Source organism: Balaenoptera ricei, chromosome 2 (assembly GCF_028023285.1).
Source record: "Balaenoptera ricei isolate mBalRic1 chromosome 2, mBalRic1.hap2, whole genome shotgun sequence".
NCBI classification, from domain to species: Eukaryota; Metazoa; Chordata; class Mammalia; order Artiodactyla; family Balaenopteridae; genus Balaenoptera; species Balaenoptera ricei.
Genome location: NC_082640.1, coordinates 73213711 through 73237293, shown reverse-complemented (window position 1 = coordinate 73237293; position 23583 = coordinate 73213711). Strand labels below are relative to the sequence as shown.

At 42.6% G+C, this 23583-nt stretch overlaps 1 long non-coding RNA gene across 1 annotated transcript; it reads left to right on the top strand.

Annotated features, from left to right (window-relative positions):
- The first annotated feature begins 6426 nt into the window (after nucleotides 1-6426).
- On the top strand, nucleotides 6427-17398 carry LOC132360432 (uncharacterized). The gene is made up of 3 exons (XR_009501097.1): nucleotides 6427-6588; nucleotides 15480-15569; nucleotides 17328-17398. It is a non-coding gene; the product is annotated as an uncharacterized LOC132360432 (long non-coding RNA).
- The last annotated feature ends 6185 nt before the right edge of the window (nucleotides 17399-23583 follow it).

Here is a 23583-nt window from a genome sequence, read left to right as displayed (position 1 = left end):
CGTGGGTCACACTTTCCAGAGCAGACAGCTGGAGCCTGAAAAAAACAGCGAGTGTCACCGATGGCCAGACTTGAAATATTTTTGATGAAGAGGACCATCCTGTGAGCGCGTGTGGTCAAAAGCTAAGAAACCAGGGAGACGCTTCATCAGAAAATTGTCCTAGATAGACGTTCTCGATCAACTTTTATTTCTCTTCGAAAAGATAGTACATGTGTAATGTACATTTTGGAAAATGAAGAAAAACAGAAGAAAATTTAAATCACCATCCAGAGATAAGCATTGTTCATATTTTTTCCTTTATCATTCCAGACATTTTTTTATTCACTTGCATGTAGGTTTGTTTTGGGTTTTGGTATTACATAATTGGTATCATCTTGTATATATTCTTTTATAGACTTGATCCCCTCCCCCCACAACTTACTGTATAATGAACATTACTCGATGTTACTACATGTTCTCCTACATTATGACTTTTAATGGGCACGTAGCATTCATCCTGTGAATATATATGCTTATTTCATCCATACACTAAAATAGACATTAGGGGGACTTCCCTGGTGGTGCAGTGGTTAAGAACCTACCTGCCAATGCAGGGGACACAGGTTCGAGCCCCGGTCCTGGAAGATCCCACCTGCCGTGGAGCAACTAAGCCCGTGTGCCACAATTACTGAGCCTGAGCTCTAGAGCCTGCGAGCCAAAACTACTGAGCCCCCATGCCACAAAAATAATAAATAAATAAAATTAAAATTCTGTCTGGAAAAAAAATAAAGTAAAATAGACATTAGGGCTGGGTCTTAAACACTTAATATTTAAAATATTAATTAATATTAAATACTTTCAGACAGATAAGTATATGGAATAATACAATTGTGTACACAGAATCATGGCCCCCAAAGACTTCTTAATCCCCAGGACCTGTAGTTATATGGCAGGTGGGAATAAGATTGCTAATTAGCTGGCTTTAAACTAGGAAAATTATCCTGGATTATCCTTAAAAGTGGAAGAGAAAGAAAGAGAGAGAGATGTGGTGATGAAAGAAGAGCCTGAGAGATGCCATGCTGTTGGCTTTGAAGATGGAAGAAGGGGGTGGTGAGCCAAGGATTGCAGGCAGCCTCTTAGAAGCTGGAAAAGACAAGGAAATGGACTCTCCCCTAGAACCTCCAGAAGGAACACAGCCCTGCCAGGCCTCAATTTTTCTCCCAGTGAGACCCAGGTCAGACTTTGAACTACAGAACTGTAAGATAACAAATTTGTGTTGTTTTATCTATTTTTATCATTTATTTATTTATTTTTTTGGATACAGTTGACATGTCACATTGTATAAATTTAAGGTATACATGTGTTACTCTGATATATTTATGTAATATGGTTGCCATTGTAACAATAATTATCACATTACATTCTTAAAATATTCTATGTTCAATAAACTGTACATTAACTCTTTATACACTAATGATGAAAAATCTGAAAGAGAAATTAAGGAAACACTCCCATTTACCACTGCAACAAAAAGAATAAAATACCCAGGAATAAACCTACCTAGGGAGACAAAAGACCTGTATGCAGAAAACTATAAGACACTGATGAAAGAAATTAAAGATGATACAAACAGATGGGGAGATATACCATGTTCTTGGATTGGAAGAATCAACATTGTGAAAATGACTATACTACCCAAAGGAATCTACAGATTCAAGGCAATCCCTATCAAACTACCAATGGCATTTTTCACAGAACTAAAACAAAAAATTTGCACAATTTGTATGGAAATATAAAAGACCCCAAATAGCCAAAGCAACCTTGAGAAAGAAAAATGGAGCTGGAGGAATCAGGCTCCCGGACTTCAGACTATATATACTACAAAGCTACAGTAATCAAGACAGTATAGTAAGTATGGTATTGGCACAAAAACAGAAATATAGATCAATGGAACAGGATAGAAAGCCCAGAGATAAACCCACGCACATATGGTCACCTTATTTTTGATAAAGGAGGCAAGAATATACAATGGAGAAAAGACAGCCTCTTCCATAAGTGGTGCTGGGAAAACTGGACAGCTACATGTAAAAGAATGAAATTAGAACACTCCCTAATACCACACACAAAAATAAACTCAAAATGGATTAAAAACCTAAATGTAAGGCCAGGCACTATAAAACTATTAGAGGAAAACATAGGCAGAACACTCTATGACATAAATCACAGCAAAATCCTTTTTGACCCACCTCCTAGAGAAATGGAAGTAAAAACAAAAATAAACAAATAGGACCTAATGAAACAAAAGCTTTTGCACGACAAAGGAAACCATAAAAAAGACGAAAAGACAACCCTCAGAATAGGAGAAAATATTTGCAAATGAAGCAACTGACAAAGGATTAATCTCCAAAATATACAAGCAGCTCATGCAGCTCAATATCAAGAAAACAAACAACCCAATCCAAAAATGGGCAGAAGACCTAAATAGACATTTCTCCAAAGAAGATACACAGATTGCTAACAAACACATGAAAAGATGCTCAACATCACTTATCATTAGAGAAATGCAAATCAAAACTACAATGAGGTATCACCTCACACCAGTCAGAATGGCCATCATCAAAAAACCTACAAACAATAAATTCTGGAGAGGGTGTGGAGAAAAGGGAACCCTCTGGCACTGTTGGTGGGAATGTAAACTGATACAGCCACTATGGAGAACAGTATGGAGGTTCCTTAAAAAACTAAGACTAGAACTACCGTATGACCCAGCAATCCCACTACTGGGCATATACCCTGAGAAAACCATAATTCAAAAAGAGTCATGAAAAAAAAAAAAAAAAAAAGAGTCATGTACCACAATGTTCATTGCAGCTCTATTTACAATAGCCAGGACATGGAAGCAACCTAAGTGTCCATCGACAGATGAATGGAAAAAAGATGTGGCACATATATACAATGGAATATTACTCAGCCATAAAAAGAAATGAAATTGAGTTATTTGTAGTGAGGTGGATGGACCTAGAGTCTGTCATACACAGTGAAGTAAGTCAGAAAGAGACAAACAAATACTATATGCTAACTCATATATATTGAATCTAAAAAAAAATGGTTCTGATGAACCTAGGGGCAGGACAGGAATAAAGACACAGACATAGAGAATGGACTTGAGGACACAGGGAGGGGGAAGGATAAGCTGGGATGAAGTGAGAGAGTGGCATGGACTTATATATACTACCAAATGTAAAATAGGTAGCTAGTGGTAAGCAGCTGCTTCATACAGGGAGATCAGCTCGGTGCTTTGTGACCACCTAGAGGGGTGGGATAAGGAGGGTGGGAGGGAAGCCCAAGAGGGAGGGGATATGGGGATATATGTATACATATAGCTGATTCACTTTGTTATACAGCAGAAACTAACACAACATTGTAAAGCAATTATATTCCAATAAAGATGTTAAAAAAATATGGCTATTTTAGTACTTGTTACAAGTTTGTACCCTTAAACACCATGCATCTTATCCCCCCACTCCCCATTCCTTGGTAACCACCATTTTACCCTGTTTCTTGGGGTATTTTTTACAAGTTTGATTTTTTTAGATTCCACATATAATATACAGTACTTGTCTTTCTCTGTCTGGCTTATCTCACTTAGCATAAGGTGCTCAAGGTCCATCCATGATGTTGCAAATAAATTTGTGTTGTTTTAAGACACTAACTTTATGTAGTAATTTGTTATAGCAACAATAGAAAATGAATACAATAATGAAGACCCCTCTACCCACCGCCCAGCTCTGTCAAATCTAACACTCAATACTCCATCCCCCCAATTTTTCACTATTAAAATAACGCTGTAGTAAACATTCTTGTAGATAAGTCTGGGTGTCCATCCTTGATCATTTCCTTAGGATATTCCTAAAAAGGAACTGCTGAGTCAAAAGTTATGCACATTTTAAGATTTATAATATAAACTGCCAAATTACCCTCCAGAAAAGTCAAACCAATTTACAATCCAGATGTAAATGTCTGAGAATGCCCCTTTCTTTGCAACGTTGACAATACTGGATATTATGTTTCTCCCTATCTCAGTCAATCCAAGAGAAGTAAATGGTATTTTGTCATAATATCATGTATTATGGAATAGTAAATGAAACTTTGCTGTAAGTCTTCCATGAAAATTGAGAGCAGTTGTTTGCAAGTGTCTGGACTTGTCACTGTCTTCCCCTAATTTGAAGGAGAATGTTGTGTTGTCAGCTCTCTTGTGAGCCAGATGCAGACATTTTAGAGACCCATGCACATTCTCTTTCTCAAAAAATTATCTTCCACTATCACTACAAATTACAAAAAAAACCCAAAAACCTGTAATAACAAACAGGTGTGAAAGACTACGCTCATGGTAAACACTGAAAATGTTTAACTTTTGGAAAAGCTGACTATGCTCTCCTCTCATTTCCCCATAGACTAGCAAAAAACTTCACCATCTACTAGAGTTTGGGAACTACTCTCTGGAAAGTCTCCAAACACATGCAGGGATAAGACTGAGTATTAAAGGAAATTCATTTTCCTGTAAGCTCTTTAATCTCTTCTTCCTACCTAAGATTTCAATTCTTTGCACATAACTTATATCCTTTTCCCTCCCATTTTTTATTGTAGTAAAATACATGTAAAATTAACCATCGCAAAACATTTTTTATCATATTTCACTGTTGTCTTCATTAATATTTTTCAAATGCTTATTGGCCATTAGCACTTACAAAGTGAGATGATCATCTATTTCTTCTCTATGTATCCTTTTAGATTAAGGATATTAACCACTGATCATAGATACTGCAAATATTTTTCTCAACTTTTTTCCTATTAATATTTTGGCAATTTTTTAATCATAGAGGAATTTATATATATTTCAAATCTATAATTTTTTTCCTTTTTGCTATTGTGTTTAGACAGGCCTTGGCCCCCTTAGGATCAGCTAAATATTTGCCTATGCTTTCTTTTAATTCTTTTGTTGTAGCATTTATTCTTTAACTTTTTAATTAACCTGGAATTTTTTTTTTTTCTTGCTGTGCAACTCAGCTTGCAGGATTTCAGTTCCCCAACCAGGGATTGAACCCCTGGTTAGGGATAGAACCCGGGCCATGGAAGTGGAAGCCCAGAATCCTAACCACCAGCCCACCAGGGAACTCCCTAACCTGGAATTTATTTTGGCACTTGATGTGTAGTAGGTCTCAGAACAATTTCTAATCATCAGGCCTAGTTATTGCTTCAGTTACTTAACCAATGCCCAGTACAGTCACATTGTCAAAAGCCTTCAACTTCTGAGACACTGTAATAGTGTGAGAAATAAAACTCAAGGTCAAGAAGACCTGGACTCTATTTATAACTCTGCCTCCTCGTCCAAAGCTCAGTTTCTCCTAACATGTCCCCACGCCCTTGCACTGATAGCAGATAAAGGGACATGCAGGCAGGTGCAGGGACATAGAGTCCCTTTGCCTTGGCAGCCTACACTCAGGGCCTGCACAAGGAGCTCCTGCCTGGCTTCCCAAAGGACTGAGAAGTGCCAGTTGAAATTCTGTGTGCTGGGGACTTCCCTGGTGGTGCAGTGGTTAAGAATCCGCCTGCCAATGCAGGGGACATGGGTTCGAGCCCTGGTCTGGGAAGCTCCCACATGCCAAAGAGCAACTAAGCCCGTGCACCACAGCTATTGAGCCTGCGCTCTACAGCCCTCGAGCCACAACTACTGAGCCCGTGTGCCACAACTACTGAAGCCCATGCACCTGGAGCCCGTGCTCAGCAACAAGAGAAGCCACCGCAATGAGAAGGCCACGCACCTTAACGAAGAGTAAGCCCCCGCTCTCTGCAACTAGAGAAAGCCTGTGCACAGCAACGAAGACCCAACACAGCCAAAAATAAATAAATAAATAAATTAATTAATTAATTAATTAAAAAGAAAGAAATTCTGTGTGCTGCCTGAAAACTTTCCAGCTGTTCTATCTGGCCAGGTCTGAGAAGGTGCTGCTGAACCCTCCTTTTCAGCACCCGGCCCCCTTCACCTTAGAAGTGTGCGGCCATTTCCACCCCCTTCCTCCTTTGCCAAACTTCAGATGCTGGGAAAACTCACAGGTGTTCAGGGTAAGCCAGGAACCCACTGATGCTAAACTTCAAGCCGGCCCAAACCAGTTCTAAATAGGTCAGTTACCCACTTTCCCCTGGGTTGGAGTTCCTCAGGCTTGTGCCCTTCTTTTCCCAGAAAGATGGTCAGAGGTTTAGTTTAGTCTTGACTTTAAGAAATTCAGGGTGTGAGGTGGGGCCCTAAAGTTAACTTTTCTTACCCCTGCCTTTCTAAGTATTTTTCTGAGAAGCTCAAAGAAATCCACGTTGTCAGCAAAACTTTAACAAGGCAGCATTCTTTTTCTCTTCCTTCTATTGTCCACCTGTTGGCAGGTTGCAAAGCACGTGTGGCTTGTTCTCAACACATTCCTGAAAGCAGCAGCAACTTCTGAAACCGACCTCTTCTCTGCATATCAGTTCTCCAACAGGGTCACAAACATTATCCCCAAAGCTCTGCTGTTCGGGTTGCGATTCATCTGCCGCGCATGAGGATCCTTGACACTTCAGGTAAGCTCCAATCTTAAGGGGTAAGAGTCTCAGATACAAACGCTGGTGTCATTTTCTTTATTTTCCATACCAACTTAATTTCTGACTGAGGCTGAGCCCCCGTTGGACTGGTACTATAGACCAAATGTTTGTGTCCCCCGCAAAATTCATATGTTGAATCCTAACCCCCCATGTGATGGTATTGGAGGGTGGGGCCTTTGGGAGGTGATTAGGTCATTAGCATGGAGCCCTCATGTTGGAATTGTTGTCAAACCCAAGTTCGTGTGCCTGACACGCAGTGAGGCCAAACAAACTGAAATGTTGGAGTTGGGAGCAAAGAAAGGTTTATTGCAGGGCTGAGCAAGAACAGGCAGCTTGTGCTCAAAAGACCTGAACTCCCCAATGGGTTTCAAGGAAGCATTTTTGAAGACACGGTGAGGGAGGGGAGTCACAGGGTGTGTGAATCGAAGAATTGTGGTTGATGGTGAGGTAACAGGGTGGGGTCACAGGGATCAACATTATCAATCCTTAGGCTCCAGTAGGTCTGGGGGCTAAGTGCTCATGGTCATCAAGTAGTTAACTTCTTCCATTTGGTGGCGGTTTTAGCATCTGTAAAACAACTCAGGAAATGTGCATCAGATATTGTTATCCAGGTACTTCAGGGAGGAACTAAAAATCCTGTGACTGCCATATAGCTGTTTGACTGTTTAAATTCTTAGCAGTTCTCCTGGCCCAACTGCTATTTTTGTCATTACATGTTCACATCCTTTCAATCATTAATTCTTGAGGCAGGCTTTTGTGACTCAGGGGAGGCCTGGGAGACTACAGCTTTTCTACAAACAAGAGGCAGGGGGAGGACATTGCGGCGGTGGGGGGGGGGCGGTCTGTTCCGGGAAGGCCCCATAGGGTCCTACTCCATTATAGAATTCGTGCCATTAAAAAAGAGGCCCCAGAGAGCTCCCTCACTCCTTCTGTCGTGTAAGGACACAGAAATATGCCATCTATAAACCAAGAAGCAGGCTCTCACTAGACACCAAGTCTGTTGATGCCTGGATCTTGGAATTCCCAGCCTCCAGAACTGTAAGAAATAAATGTCTAGTGTTTAAACTACCCAGTCCATAGTATTTTGTTATAGCAGCCCAAACAGACTAAGATAGCTGGCCTGGCGAACACTTCACCTCATTCTTGAGGATTGTGCTGTTTCCTGTATGTGTCCCCCACCAGCTCCGTGCCCATCCTTCACCCTGCTCTGTGCCCGGGAGGCTGACTTTGATGGGCCGTATCAGCTGGCTTCTCTTGCCCTCTGGTTTCTAGACCCCTTTTGAGTGGGTCGTCTGTGATCTGCCAGTATCCCCTGACAGGATATGCTCCCCTTTTAGTCTAGAAGGCTTTGCAGATGGGGTCCATCGGCTTTTCAGTTGTCAGTCTAACCAGGTCACTGCACAGATGTCTACTGTCCCTGTCTGTGGAACCCTTCAGGTTTGACAGGTCATGGCTCCTCCTATTCGTTGCTTTAGATGGATAGGAGAATCTTAAGGGAGACGGCCTAGGCCTTGGCTATGCAGATCTTTGCCAGTTTGTGGACCAGCAGCATTGGGATCACCTAGGAACTTTTTGGAAATGCAGACTCTCAGGCCCCATCCAGACCTACTAGTCAGAATCTACATTTTAACAAGATCCCCTGTGATCTGTGTGTATATCCCAGTGTGAGAAGCCCTGGCGACCACACAGCCATTCTCTCTGGAGTCTTCCTACCTCCCCCATGGGGCTGTGCGGAAGCCAGACCCAGATTCCTACTACTCCAGGGTAGCAAATCAAGGCTATTTCTCTAGATTGCAGCAGGGAAGTTCCCCACCTCTCCTGTTTCTCCAAGATACTTTGTTCATTCTAGCAAATTTCATTCTCTCTTATCATGTCAAGGAACCCTTTAAGTCAATGATACTCAAACTTGATTGCTCATTAGAATCACCAAAGGAGCACCCTAGGTCAATTAGAGTATTTGGGCGTGGGACCCAGGTGGCAGTGTTTTAAAAACTCCCCAGGTGATTCCAAGAGGAGCCAAGGTTGAGAGTTCTCTGGAGGGCTTAAAAATTTCAAAAGCAAAGTCCAGGACTTCCCTGGTGGCGTAGTGGTTAAGAATATCCGCCTGCCAAATGCAGGGGACACGGGTTCGAGCCCTGGTCCGGGAAGATCCCACATGCCGCTTAGCAACTGGGCCCGTGAGCCACAATTACTGAGCCTGCGCTCTAAAGCCCACGTGCCACAACCACTGAAGCCCGCCCGCCTAGAGCCTGTGCACCTCAACAAGAGAAGCCACCGCAATGAGAAGCCCGTGCACCGCAAAGAAGAATAGCCCCCGCTCGCCGCAACTAGAGAAAGCCCGCGCGCAGCAACGAAGACCCAACGCAGCCAAATACAAATAAATAAAATAAATAAATTAAAAAAAAAAAAAAGCAAAGTCCAGGAAGAACTCCAGGCTACTTTTGCTTAAAGGTAGAAAGAGGGAAAAATACAGAGAGAGAAACATCATTAATTAATAATTCAGAACATCCAGGCTCAGTAGCCACATGAGCTGTCCCAGCACCATCTTGCTGGTCTTGATGATCAGGTCTCTGTTCTTCTCCTCATCTCTCTATTACTTCCTGCAAACCCCCTCATGATCTGCTCAAGTCTCCAGGGAAGAAAGTGAGCTCCTTGGAAACCAGGTGCTCTCTCAAACGTCATTGTCTTCCCACAGCTCATAGTGAAGATGCTGAGGTCAGCATAAATTTATGCAAATATAATCGCTCCCTTTTCTGAACTCCTGCAATGCTTATTGTCTGCGTTAATCATTTCTCAATAACCACCGCTGTCTTGTCTGCTTTTCATTTTTACACTCTCGTACTGCAAATTCACTTTCCCTATGTGTATGTGTCTATGTCTTCTCTTCCGTAAAAGCCCATAGGCTTCTCAAAATCAGGTTTTGGTCTTATCTCCCCCATGCCCACTCCAGTGCTTAGTAAGCACAGAACCCTGTCCATTGAGTGACATACTCAGCAGAACTGACTTGTGGTCACTCTTTGAGGACTGTTTCCCTCCGGGTTTATCTAGAACCCTTTTTTCTTGTCATAACTTTACTAGGTTCTTTTTTTTTTTCCCTTTATGTTCAAGCTCATTTCTTTTTTTTTTTTTATTTTATTGACGTATAGTTGATTTACAATGTTGTGTTAATTTCTACTGTATAGCAAAGGGATTCAGTTATACATATATATCCATTCTTTTTCCTATTTTTTTCCATTATGGCTTATCACAGAATACTGAATATAGTTCCCTGTGTTATACAGTAGGAACTAGGTTCTTCTTAATGCATGCCTTTGGTCTTTCCTCTGCCTTGACTTGGTGTGATGAAAACATCAAAAGACAACCTAATTCCAGCTAAGCCTCCATTAACTTGTTGCTAAAATTGGGAAAGTAATTCTATGTCATTGTAGGGTTAATGAGATATTACAGGGAGCTCTGCCCTTGGAATGTATGTAGAAGCAAAATAAATGAAAATCATTCTGATTTTCCATTAGATAAAAGCTGCTTAAAAGGCTAATAGGTCAAAGGGCTCAAAGTATTAAGAAGAATGGTGTTCTATTTATTCACATTAAAAAACTGATTCAACTATTTATGGAATGTCTGCTATATACAAAGCAGTAGGCAATGTAAACCCTGTTTCCTAGGAGCACAGAAACTTTTTAACTCTAATAGCCACTTAACCACTTGAAGTTGTTTCCCCATCTGTAAAATGAAAATATTTATACCTATTACATAAGGTTATACGAAGATAAAATGAGACAATGCTTGTAAGGTACATAGTATACTGCGAGTGCTCAATAAATGCCGACTGTAATTCCTGGAGCTTGTTGATGATAAAGAAACCAGTTGGCCCTGGGAATCTTGGGCTGATGGTGATTTCCCTCATAACAACGCTTACAATGCAAAGTTTTTACAATAGTTCTGCCTTAAGGAAGATTACGAATATATTCCATCTGCAGAAAATACTTGCTGGAGTCTTAACCTTTGAATCTAAAGCTGAGAGATTGTTCTTTCAAAATCCAATAGGTGGCACAAGGAATACTGGCCAGCAGAGAGCTTTATCTTCCCACTTCCAGAGGGCCTTCATCTTGGACATGTCTTCCTAGTCTGTCACATGGTCACTCCATAAGTAGCTGTGCATAATAGACTCTTCAAATATACAGACCATGGTTATTATGGGGTTTCCTTAAAGAAAAAAGAGATGTAGTCTAGAAAGCAGTTGAGAATGAGTCCAGTTTTTCCCAAATACTTTCCCCTAAATATTCCACTCATCTGAAACTAGTTAATTGCACTAAACTACTTAAATTCGAAATTGCCCTTATATGAAAGTTAAATACCGTTGTCTGTAAATGTATTTCTTATAGAGACACATGGTCCAAAAATCTAGTAGAAGGTCTGTCATCATTATTAACAGTGCCAGCTCTGTCATCACTGGGTGGTGTGGATGCTAAAGCAGTGGGCACTGGTCGATGAGCTGGGGGAGTGGGGGAAGATGGTCTGCCGTATTTGCTAATTTCTGTAGATGTTTCCACCATGGCCAGTTTCAAGTGCTAAGATGAACTCCCTTACACGGAGTAGGGAAGAGACGAGCACAATATCCTGATCAGGTAATGCCGAAGTCTTATTTTAGAAATATTTCCATTATCATCAGAAGTGCTACTAAAATACCCATGTTGATGATTTGGGGCTTCCTTTTCTCTGTCCTCTGATCAAAAAGCAGAGAGTGGGAATGAAAAATGGGAGGAAGAATGGACTACTAGACTCACCCAAACTGAATGATTGGCCTTAAGTAAAGAAGGGGTGACCTACTTGATTGTTTCACCCACCTGAGCTCGACACATAACAGAGTCAAAGTTCTATAAGGCGTAGCTCTCTGACTTGCTATTAAAGAGGTAATATATTAAATACAGAATTTCAGGTTAGGAAGGGACAATCCACTCCAATTTTAGACAGCTCTGATTGTTCCTTTATATCATGTCAAAATCTGCTTGCTTCTATTTACAATAGCCAGGACATGGAAGCAACCTAAGTGTCCATCGACAGATGAATGGATAAAGATGTGGCACATATATACAATGGAATATTACTCAGCCATAAAGAGAAATGAAACTGAGTTATCTGTAGTGAGGTGGATGGACCTAGAGTCTGTCATACAGAGTGAAGTAAGTCAGAAAGAGAAAAACAGATACTGTATGCTAACATATATATATGGAATTAAAAAAAAATGGTTCTGCTGAACCTATGGGCAGAACAGGAATAAAGATGCAGACGTAGAGAATGGACTTGAGGACACAGTGGGGGAAGGGTAAGCTGGGACAAAGTGAGAGAGTGGCATGGACATATATACACTACCAAATGTAAAATAGATAGCTAGTGGGAAGCAGCTGCATAGCACAGGGAGATCAGCTAGGTGCTTTGTGACCACCTAGAAGGGTGGGATAAGGAAGGTGTCAGGGAGGCACAAGAGGGAGAGGATATGGAGATAGATGTATACATAGAGCTGATTCACTTTGTTATACAGCAGAAACTAACACAACATTGTAAAGCAATTATACTCCAATAAAGACGTTAAAAAGCAAAAATCTGCTTGCTTTTAACGTAAATTCACTTATTGAGTTCTGGCCTAGCGAAAGAACATAGGAAATACATGTCATTCATTTTCCAAATGACAACCCAGAGCTACTTGAGGATGGGGTTTCATTTCCTCTTTGGGTTTACTTCTCCAGGGTGAATATCACAGGCTCCTACAAACAGTATTTGCTGTTTCTCGTCACCCTTTTCATGTTTCTCTGGACATGCTCCAATTTGCCCATATCCCTCTTAAACTAGGCCCAAGGTCTGAACACATGTCCAGCTCAGAATGACAGGGAACCACTCTCCATCTTGTTCTTATCATCACATGTGTATCTGTACAGCCCAAAATCGCATAAGCTTTTTCGGCAATGCAATGGCATCACACTCTTGATTTATATAAAATTATAGCTGACTAAAATCCTACGTCTTTTTTTTTTTTAATTAGTTTATTTATTTATTTATTTTTGGCTGTGTTGGGTCTTCGTTTCTGTGCGAGGGCTTTCTCTAGTTGTGGCAAGCGGGGGCCACTCTTCATCGCGGTGCGCCGGCCTCTCACTACCGCGGCCTCTCTTGTTGTGGAGCACAAGCTCCAGACGCGCAGGCTCAGTAGTTGTGGCTCACGGGCCCAGCTGCTCTGCGACATGTGGGATCTTCCCGGACCAGGGCTCGAACCCATGTCCCCTGCACTAGCAGGCAGATTCTCAACCACTGCACCACCAGGTAAGCCAATCCTACGTCTTTTTAACTGTTATTAATCCTCATATCCCTTATGCTATAATTACATTTTAAGAAATCTAAGTCCAATGAATATACTAAAAACCATTGAATTGTACCCTTTAAATCAGTGGGTTGAATGATATGTGGATATCTCAATAAAGCTGTTAGAAATATAAGTTCAAGAAAGAAAGACAGATGTGTTTTATTAAATGCTAAATTTGGTGGGGACTTCCCTGGCGGTCCAGTGGTGAAGACTACACACCTCCAATGCAGGGGATGCAGGTTTGATCCCTGGTCGGGGAACTAAGATCCCACATGCAGCGCGGTGCAGCCCCCGCCCAAAAAAAAAAAAAAAAAAAAAAAAGCTAAATTTGGTGTTTTGTTAAATAACTACTATATTTTGACAGGCACATTATCTCATAATTCTTTCAACAATACCTTATACCCTTGAGTCCTACAGACATTAAGGAACAGGTGCAAGTGGAGGAGCAAGGATTTGAACCCAGGTCTGCTCGGGATGCCCACCTTCATGTCATGCTCATTCCACCATGCCATCCCGCCTCCCTGTCACCTTGCTGTGCGCAAGGCTTTGTGATTGGTGCCCAACTGAAGTCAGTGGAGGAGGTCTGCCAGGCAGGCAGAGCTGCAGGACCACATGGGTCCTGAGAGTAGTAACAGGTGACATGATAATTGAGAGAGATTCAGTGTTAGAAAGACCTAGAAGGTAGCAAAAGGTAGGTGTCCCATACGTGGAGCAAATAAGATTATTGGCAGTGGTGAAAGTGGGGGTGGGGGAATAGGAGAAACAGTGGGAGTGACCCAGACTGGCAGTGTGGGACAGACAGGACAAGTGGCAGTTAGCAAGCTCCCAGCCTGGTCTGCCTTTCAGGGGTGTTACCTGGAGAAAATAGACGTAAGCAAGTGAGGGTCCTGATTTTGAAGAGACCAGGGTCCTGGTCAGGTTATGGAGGCAGGAGCTAAAGCCTGAGGAATCAAGGACTCATGCTTTACAACAAGGAATTAGAACAGGGACTCGATGCCTGGTTGAAGGCAAAAGCCCAGAGGCCAGAGCCAGGGCATTTGATCAGAGCAGGACAAGTCACAGGATAACCTAACTTTGTCCCCTGAACTACTGAAGCAGGGCTCCTTAAAGCCTTCAGCTAGAGACAGGTTTGGGCCCTGAATCTGGGGGAGGGCCAAAGCTATAGATGAGTGTCAAGTGGCACGGTGATGGGGACTGATAGCTCCTTAGGAGAGACCAGTGCCTATCGCATTGTGTTTTGCTTTGTTTCCTGCAACACGCATGACCAATGACAGCTGTAGGTACACGTACCCCTTTAAAAATATTCAGGGTTAGACACAATTCTGGGTGTGCCATCTATAATGCCAGCTGCTTCCTACTACACAAAAAAGCGTTTCAGGAAGTGACTAGGAGAGAGCACTGTTTTGGAATAACTATGAATCTGTTCTATTCAGTTTTATCATCAGCAAAAATTACTTGTATGCATGTCTGATTTTGGCAGGCCTGTGTGATGGGACCCCCCTGGGTGGGCATCCCCGTGTGGACCCCGCCTGGCGTGGCCTCTCTTTCTGTGCCAGCTCCCTCACTCAGCCAAGGCTCCTTGGGTTTCACGTAATAGATACAGTTCAAGCTTGCCTGAGCTAAAACAGAGAGTGGACTGGACATGGGCCAGAGCCAGAAGGGCAGCTGGGCCTCAAGGGGGTTAGAACAAAGCCCTGAGAGGCCCATGGGAACGCAGACAGCTATTCTCTTGCCACCTCCCCTTTTCTCCCAGGGGCGACCTGGTTTCTCATCTCTACTTCTCCCTGACGTTTTTAGTCATCTTTTGCTACATTCCAGTTTTTTCTGCCTCCCAGAGTACATCGTGAAAATGGCCATGCCAGCCCCTTATTGTATGCTGTCCTAAATCTAGGGCCAATAGTGACTGACCAGAAGGGCTGTGTCCGCATTCCAGATGTCCTGCAGACAGAGTCTCAGCTTGGGTCAGGAGCGTCTCCTCCAATCAGCTGTAAGCGCTTGGGGTGGTAGTGACTCCTGGGGCCCACCCCTGTGGAAGCGGATACACAGAAGCTCTTTAAAAAGGAGGCACAGACTGAACTAAGACCCCCTAAGGTGCCTACTCTCTCCAAACTGTTGTCAAGGCAGCCAGTGGCTCTAAGTCCTCCCGTTCATGCTGCCTCACTGTAGCTCTGCCTTCTCCCTGAAACACTGAACAATACCTAAACATAGTTTGTTAACTGAAAAGGCCTTCATCATGAACTTCATTGATGATGAATGTCTGCAACAAAAACTTTTTTTTTTCATGTAGAATAATCAAATCTAGGGACCACACATTAAGGGGAGAAACCAGTTTAAGCAAAAGACCCACCAAGTACATTGGAAATGAGCCTGTTTACAAGGATCTACATTGCCTAACAATGTATTTTACAACCAACAGAATTACTTAGGCATATGTACAAGTAGTTAATTTGCAAAGTGCCTTTTTAAACAGCCCTCAAATTATGTCTGAATGAAAACTATCTTATTCATACTTCTCTAGGTATCCAAAGAATAAAACCTGAAATCAGAGACTAGAAGCAGAAAATCTGGAGGTTCTGACTTACATGGCTTCCTGCTTCAGATTAATAAGGTAACATTAATGGAACCATGGGGCAGGTTACTAAATCTGAAGGCTGTACTCTTAGGCTCTGAGAGCAACCAAGACTCACTCCTTCCCCTATAATCTCTAACGATGGTGATGATGATGATGGTATTATCTGAGCACTGATTTTGTGCCAGCCACTGTGCTAAGCACTTTGCATAGATTATCACATTTAATCTTTATAACTTCTCTATGAGATAGATTAGGGGTCCCCAACCCTGTTAGGAACCGGGCCTCACAGCAGGAGGTGAGCGGCGGGGCGAGTGAGCGAAGCTTCATCTGTATTTACAGCCGCTCCGCATCGCTCGCATTACCGCCTGAGCTCCGCCTCCTGTCAGATCAGCGGCAGCATTGCATTCTCATAGGAGCATGAGCCCTACTGTGAACTGTGCATGCGAGGGATCTAGGTTGCGCGTTCCTTATGAGAATCTAATGCCCGATGATCTGAGGTGGAGCTGAGGCGGTGATGCTAGCACTGGGGAGCGGCTGCAAATACAGATCATCATTAGCAGAGGGTTTGACTGCACAGAGACCATAATAAACCAACTGCTTGCAGACTCATATCAAAGCCCTATCAGTGAGTGGCAAGTGAAAACACGCTGAGGGCTCCCACTGATTCTGCATTATGCTGAGTTGTATAATTATTTCATTATATGTTACAATGTAATAATAATAGAAATAAAGTACATAATAAATGGAATGTGGTTGAATCATCCCGAAACCTTCCCCCCGCCCTCCGCCCCACACCCCACTCTGTGGAAAAATTGTCTTCCATGAAACCGGTCCCTGGTGCCAAAAAGGTTGGGGACCGCTGGGAGAGATAGTATTATTTTCCCCACTTTACGGATGAAGAAACTAAGGCAGCATGCTAGTTAAGGTCCCATGAATGGTAATTTGCAGAACAAGCATATAAGCCCAAGTCTGGCTGAAGCTGAAGACCTTAACCAATATAAAATACTTAGATCGTCCAACAAGAAATTTTTGTAAAAAATTGAAAACGAAGCTCCCTAATGGACAGTGGGAGTTCCTATCATTTTTTATCTCATGAGGAGTTTTCATTTTCAATGCATCTAAACAAGTTGTTGGGGGTTTTGTTTTTGTTTTTTGTTTTTGTCTCCTATAAGGAAGGCACTGATGTCAAGGGTAATGCAAAAATGATTAAGACCCTCTTGGGTTTCTCAAGGAGCTCAAGGTCATCTAATACTTAACAAGAGGCTGTACAAAATAGTTAGAACGCTGAATATGGTGTCTCATCCCAGTAACATCCTAGCTCTAGGAGATGAAGGGAAGGAATGATCATGTCTACTAAGTATATAAAAGTTACGATTTGCTGCTGTTAGCTGAATCATGTCAGAGAGACAGAAATCCCCTGTTAGCCAAAGTAATCAACAATTCTCAGGTGTGATTCTCAGCAGGACCAGCACAACTTCTGGTTAATCATGTACCCGTGTCTTTAAGTGAACTGTGGGTTGTGACCCTTATGAATAAGACACAAGACTAAAGGAAGAAATGGATCCTAGACAGGATTGATCCTTGCGGCCTGTTCTCAGTAAACACTGTCCCTGAAGAAAACACCTCTGCTGTGAGCTGTCAGCCAGCAAACCGAGGCAGGGACAACAGGGAGAAGGGCAGGGGAGATCTTTGGAAAGAGCTGTCCCCTCAACGTGACACTTTCAATCTCAAGGATCTTTCCAGAGCAGTCCCAGGAATAAATGGGTACACCTGTTCTTTGTACTTTGATTGCAGAAACCAGTCCATCATCTGCCGCCAGCTGGACCCAGTGGATCTCAGTGCTGCTTGCCATCAGAAATCTGAACCATGCACCGATTGCTTGCTCTGTGCTCCACTTCCATGACCGAACCCTGCTTTCTGTTCAGGTAAGGCGAGCCCAGCTGTGTTTTTCTGAAGTTTCTCTGTTTCTCTGTTTTCCTGAAGTCTGCAGCGGTCTGTGATCAGGACGTAAAGTCTTATCGATGGCAGTGGAAAGCAGGATGCACTCCAGATTTTGGATAAAATAGCTCCAATGCTCCTTTTCATTTATATATGACTTTACATGACAAAGCCCATCACAATCATCATTAATTAAACCCGCCGCTTGGTGCCCTCTGAGGCAGGGCTGAAATAGTCTGCTCATTTTACAGCTGACAAAACAGATAGCAAGGCTTAGGGGTTTGCTGAAGTGAAGTGGTGTGCAACCAAGGAAGCCTGCCCCAATTCCCTTTCTAGTTCATTCTTTTTGGCCTGGAAGAGGCCTTCAAAGTGCCCAGCTCTTAACTCCAAACAGCTTAAGGAAGTCAGCTGGGAAGAGCTGCTTGGCAGGGGAACGGCAGCTGTCACAACCAGAGCACAGTGTGGGGCTTGAATTCTTTGAAAACAGCCAAGTCATATTTTTCTGGCTCTCAGTGGATGTTAAACACACATGCACATAAGGTTTCTCCTGCCAGGCCAGAGAGCAGGGCAGGAAATGTGGGCAATTGTAGCAATGTCACATTTGACCTGGTGGAAAGCCGCCTACCCACTACCCACACTTCACCCGTCTCTTACCAGATCCTTTACATTAAAATTTTAAATGAACTCAGAATTGAACCTATTCCAAGAGCAGACCTAGTCCCATATTTGTGGGATGTGGGGAACAGGAAAAATGGAGGCCCACCTATCATGTGTCTAAATATTAAAAAATTATAGCTGAAGCTAACAAGTTAGCCTTGACAGGCCAGTTCGCCTTTCCTACCTTGATAGATGTTTATAATGACCTATAAAATCAGTTTGATTGATGCAAAACTCCTCAGAGCTCCACACCAGAATGTGGTGGTTCCAAGAAAGCAGTTCTGGCCTGATGTCATTTCCCACCCACCGCCCTGGCCCATATCATAAAGGGCCTTATATACACACGACGATGATCCCACCCCACATACGTTCAAGCTCCTGCCACATCGGCACCCCCTCACAGCCACCGCTTTGGGCCTGTGGTACCACACCAATGGCACGGTCTCCCTTTGGAAGGGTAGATCGGGAAAAGAGGTTCATACCAGTCCTGGAAGCAGGGACTTTGGCAGGGAATTCTGGACCTAAAAGCAGGGCAAGGCTCTGAGTGAATAAATCACTTGGCCTGTGGATTCCTCACCCAGTGAAGAGGAATGAGCAGAAGAGAGCAAGAGTAGGGCTCTCTAAAGAGTGGGCCCCAGGGAGGGGCCTCTTGCCAAGACCTAAGAGCAAATGCTCTCTGGCCAAATAATAAATCAGCCAAAAGTGTGAGTTAATACTGGAGACGGCACAAATCTGGATACCATAAATAATTTCACTTCAGCTACAAGGCACAGAGGCATGAGCTGTTTCAAGTATTATGTCTGCTGCCTCCCACAAATAACTTACTTACTCTGGGCAGTAGGCGTGGTCTCCAGTAGGTGTCAAGGCCAGAAACCTAATGAATAAGCTCTGTAATTAAATATTTTACTCAAGAGGCTGAGCTCCCATAAAAAAACAGATACCAAAGCTCTAGGTGGTGACCCTAGGTTGGGTACCCCTACTATTGCCTCCCCAAAATGGACCAAGTGGGTAGAAGGAGAGATTCCCCGGGCCCCTGGGCGTGTGCCGCCTTGCTCTTTGTGGAGGGGTCCTTGGGTCAGCCGAGGTTTCGAGGAGCCGTGGGACAAAACAGATCCCTCTGTCCACATCGTTTCCCTTAGAGTCAGAGTCATGCTCCCAGTCCTGGGGCTTGAGATGCAAAGAGGTTAACATTACCAGCTCCCGTATTAACTCACAGATCAACTTTGTTTAAATTAATGATTTACAACATTTAATTTTTTTTTTTTTAATAAATTTATTTATTTTACTTATTTATTTTTGTCTGCATTGGGTCTTCGTTGCTGCGCGCGGGCTCTCTCTAGCCGCGGCGAGCGGGGGCTACTCTTCATTGCGGTGTGCGGACTTCTCATTGTGGTGGCTTTTCTTGCTGTGGAGCACGGGCTCTAGGCGCACGGGCTTCAGTAGTTGTGGCGCGTGGGCTTCAGTAGTTGTGGCTCGCGGGCTCTAGAGCGCAGGCTCAGTAGTTGTGGCGCACGGGCTTAGTTGCTCCATGGCATGTGGGATCTTCCTGGACCAGGGCTCGAACCTGTGTCCCCTGCATTGGCAGGCAGATTCTTAACCACTACGCCACCAGGAAAGTCCCACAACATTTAATTTTAAGGGAACCATGTCCACATCTAAAAAGTATTTTTATCATCAAATTCTCAAGGCCAAAGATGTAAATAAGGAAATGTGTAAGATGTATATTCTGATGCTAATTTGTGACTGTGCTGTATGTCAATGGTAACAACATTGAATTCTGGATTCTTGATTCAAAGGCTTTAGTCCAACCTTCTCTGACAGCATTGTTCCTAATATATGAAGGACATATTTCCTTAATGATCTTTCGATGGTGGTTATATAAATTAATACATTAAAAATTTTTTTTTTTTTTTGGCTTTTAAAATGGAGATAAAAACAGAGCCCAAATCAGAATAAAAGAGTCAATTCACACCATCACATAGTGGTCACATCTGTGGAGTGAACAGACAGGTCCTCTTCCTGCCCCTACAGCCTTCGCCCCCACAGATCCACTATCTGTTCAGACACCCATTCTGTAGAGCCAGGGACAATCTGCGTGCCTATACTGACCCCATCTCTGGTTGTCACTTGATAACATGGCCCATCTACTTTTGTGTTGCCACCCACACAAGTATCCAACTTCCTGAAGGCATGCCCTCAGCCTCCCCACCACAGTTCAAGTTCCCACGTTATCTGATCCATCCTCCTCGCCCATCCAGTTCAGGTGAATTGTATGTCCAAAGAAGGTGATGTGGTGCTGTCAATAAGACCTTGCTGGAACGGTACAGTCCTGTCATTGAATGAGAAGAATGACTCTCAGACAATGTTGATGGCTGCTAGTAACACCTGATGTCACTGATATCAAGGAATGTAACATTTCATTTATCCAGAATAGTTAGGGAACAGGGAGTTCTAATATACTGGATAATCCGCTTAACTATAGACTACCAGTTTTGAAAGAAAAATAAACTAATTTGGAAAGAACTATAAATAACACAACAGCACATTACTGGCAGATCATAATTTTACCTGGCATTGTAATTATTTACGAGTGTGCTCCACCTCCCCTGCAAGGCCATCAGCTTCTTTTTTTTTTTTTTTTTTTGGCCCCACTGTGTGGCATGCAGGATCTTAGTTCCCCAACCAGGGATCGAACCTGCACCACCTGCATTGGGAGTGCAGAGTCTTAACCACTGGACCACCAGGGAAGTCCCACCTTTGGCTTCTTTTTTTTTTTTTTTTACCATCTTTATTGGAGTATAATTGCTTTACAACGTTGTGTTAGTTTCTGCTGTATAACAAAGTGAATCAGCTATATGCATACATATATCCCCATACCCCCTCCCTCTTGCACTTCCCTCCCACCCTCCCTATCCCACCCCTCTAGGTGGTTACAAAGCACCGAGCTGATCTCCCCATGTGGTGCAGCTGCTTCCCACTAGCTATCTATTTTACATTTGGTAGTGTATATATGTCCATGCTACTCTCTCACTTCGTCCCAGCTTACCCTTCCCCCTCCCCGTGTCCTCAAGTCCATTCTCTACATCTGTGTCTTTATTCCTGTTCTGCCCATAGGTTCATCAGAACCTTTTTTTTTTTTAGATTCCATATATATGTGTTAACATACGGTATTTGTTTTTCTCTTTCTGACTTACTTCACTTTGTATGACAGACTCTAGGTCCATCCACCTCACTACAGATAACTCAATTTCATTTCTTTTTATGGCTGAGTAATATTCCATTGTATATATGTGTCACATCTTCTTTTTTTTTTCTTTTTTAACATCTTTATTAGAGTATAATTGCTTTACAATGGTGTGTCAGTTTCTGCTTTATAACAAAGTGAATCAGTTATACATATACATATGTCCCCATATCTCTTCCCTGTTGCATCTCTTTCCCTCCCACCCTCCCTATCCCACCCCTCTAGGTGGTCACAAAGCACCAAGCTGATCTCCCTGTGCTATACGGCTGCTTCCCACTAGCTATCTATTTTACGTTTGGTAGTGTATATATGTCCATACCACTCTCTCACTTTGTCCCAGCTTACCCTTCCCCCTGCCTGTATCCTCAAGTCCATTCTCTAGTAGGTCTGTGTCTTTATTCCCGTCTTGCCCCTAGGTTCTTCATGACCATTTTTTTTTTTTTTTTTTTTTAGATTCCATATAAATGTGTTAGCATACTGTATTTGTTTTTCTCTTTCTGACTCACTTCACTTTGTATGACGGACTCTAGGTCCATCCACCTCACTACAAATAACTCAGTTTCATTTCTTTTTATGGCTGAGTTATATTCCATTGTATATATGTGCCACATCTTCTTTATCCATTCATCTGTCGACCACCATTGGCTTCTGAAGAGATGGTCTGGATCAGTTTCATCTTTATTACCCTTATAGTACCTGGAGAGTTGCTTTATATATTGTAGGTGCTAAAAAAATTTTTTTATTAAATAAAAATATAGTTGACCCTTGAACAATGTGGTGGCTTGGGGTGCCTACCCCACACGGTCAAAAATCTGCATATAACTTTTCACTCCCCCGAAACATACTGCTAAAAGCCTACTGTTGACTGGAAGCCTTACTGATGACATAAACAGTCCATTAATATATATTTTGTATGCTATATGTAATGTATACTCTATTCTTATAATGAAGTAAGCTACAGAAGAGAAAATTTTATTAAGAAAATCATAAAGTAGAAAAAAATTTACAGTACTATACTGTACTTATTGATACTGTAAGTTTATGTTGTCTGTTTACAAGATGAATCTTCTGTCAGTACCTACATCAATATTGTCTTATATGATACAAAACACTGTAGATGTTATCCAAATAACTAACACTATTACCCAAAAACTGGGTTCACCTCTTGGTGGGTGTTGAGCCAAAAGACACAACCAAGCTAAAGAGCAGGAGAAGGAAGGACTTAAGCAAGTAAGTAGAACACTGGGGGATCTTTCCCAAAAAAGTGTCTCCGCTTAAGCTAAAGGTACATGCATATTTATGTAGGGGCTTGAGCAGAGGAGAATTCAGCATAGAATTGGGCAAAGGTCGACAGAGTCCAAGCTTTAGTTGATTGAAGTCACAAGAGTCAGAAAAGGTCAACATCATCATCCTTTAGGTTCTGGTTGATCTGGTGATTGAGTGCTTCAGGCTCATCTTTACCACTGAAATAGAACTGAGAGTCTTTACAGCTGATTTGCTATCTTTGCTATTGTTACTTCTCTTGCCTGGTAACAGTCATTTATTCCTGCTTCTTTTGTTCCCTTAAGATTATTAATTACTGAGATCTGTTCGAGGACAAGCACTGTGGCCAGGTTTAGATCACAAAATGACTTAGGCCAAAAGTGGCTTCTCTTTGTCAAGAAAGCCATGCCTGGTTCTCTTTCTCTGGGGACCCTCTACCCAATCTGCTTACAAAATCCCCCCTTGAGATATTTCACTCTTCAATTCTGAGGGGTACTGGACTGAAAGGTAAGTCTTCTGTAATTGCTTCCTGCTGAGAATGGATGTTTTAGTCTCCCTAGTTAGAGGAGTGAAACGCTCTTGCTGCTAGAGCTAGGTAAGTTTTGGGGTCCACCAAAGTAGTGTCTGAACCTTGCTTGAATAGCATTATTCTAGCAGGTGTAGAAGAGGCACAGTGGGAGAGACAGTTAACAGCAACTGTGCAACATCATTAGCACAGACTTGAGCCAAGAGCCGCCTAAACCAAACCATTTTTCTAATATTTTCCCTAAACTGGGAGGGGATCATTCAGAGAGGAGATTTGATTTTTCATGTGCATCATAAGGTGAGTTATATTAGAAGACTCACCAGGTATTAAAAACAGCATTTGGTATATATTATAGCATAAGTTCCTCCTTGAGAGGCTGTTAAAATATCAAGGGCCATGCAGTTTTGTAGGACCGCTTTTTC